Here is a 1,251-nt window from a genome sequence, read left to right on the forward strand (position 1 = left end):
AGTTGGCAGGATGACTGAGCTCACACCTAGAGGGGGCCAAAGTCATTGAAACAGAGAGAGCCCAAATTAGCCAATTGGTCTTCCGAAATAGTTCCTGAAAATGTCCTATCGGGGTGTTTTCCTTCATTTCATCCGCCACTTTGTAAGGTCAGGCCACCACTGTGGCATGGCTCACAAAGACGATGCTTCTGTTCGGTTTCCTTGGGTCAGCTCTTGCTAACAGCAATGACAACTAGCCTGGGCTGGGGAAGGAACTCAATAGTGAAGCCTGTGCTTAGCATGTGTAGGGTCGTTCTGTCCCCACACATGCACACACACATACATGTATTCACACTCATACACATGTGTGACAAACATACATACATGCACATATGCATGCATACATACACTCACACATGTATTCACACTCATACACATGTGTGCACAAACATACATACATGCACACATTCACACACACACATACACACACACACACAAACACACACACACAAAACCCACACATTCACCAGACTGCATGAAACCAGCATTTGCTGTGTCTTATTAACCTGTTTATTTGTTTGTTTGCAAGTATGAAAACGCTGTTTAATGAGACAGGAATCAAGATATGTCAAGTGTTTGTCAACATAGAGCCTTCCACTGGTACTGTAAGGTCTGTGCCACAGACCTGGGCAGGCTATTCTTAAGGTACCCTGTGGTGTGAAGCCATGGAGACCTGGAGAGGGTCAGCTACTTAATCATCCTTCTTAAATTTGCCATTGACGCTGGGCACCCAGACTAGGATGAGCTGCCTGTCCATGACCCACAATACCCCATGGCACCTATAGGACCCCACATGCTGGCTGTTGAGTCCAATTCTTGGCTGGTTCTCGGTTGCATGGGCCCAGGAACCTGCTCAGCATGGTGGTCAGGCCTGAACACTCAAGGTCACTCTGTTCTGTTGCTCAACGGTACTGCATTCAGAATCTGTTTTAATGCTAAGTTCATAGTTATACATGGAAGCTTATTTCCCGATTTTTTCTGCATCGTTACAGGTAGCTTGTTTTCCTTTGCGGGAGGGATGGTAGGTGCTGGGGGTTGAACACGGAGCCCTGAGCAGGCTAAGCATGTATTCTATGGATGCTAGTCTCCCACACTACAGTCTGTTAGTTGATGCCAAGGCGAAGGTGTTTGGTAATAATGGGCAAAGCCAGGAATTGTTGACCCCACCAGACGCTTGGTAAAACACACTGGAGGAGGAGGCTTGTCTGCTCC

General features: G+C 47.2%; 1 pseudogene; it reads right to left on the reverse strand.

Annotated features, from left to right (window-relative positions):
* Positions 1-730: 730 nt before the first annotated feature.
* On the reverse strand, positions 731-899 carry LOC102925413 (cytochrome b-c1 complex subunit 10 pseudogene; annotated as a pseudogene).
* Between the last annotated feature and the right edge of the window lie 352 nt (positions 900-1,251).

Source organism: Peromyscus maniculatus, chromosome 14 (genome assembly GCF_049852395.1).
Source record: "Peromyscus maniculatus bairdii isolate BWxNUB_F1_BW_parent chromosome 14, HU_Pman_BW_mat_3.1, whole genome shotgun sequence".
NCBI classification, from domain to species: domain Eukaryota; kingdom Metazoa; phylum Chordata; class Mammalia; order Rodentia; family Cricetidae; genus Peromyscus; species Peromyscus maniculatus.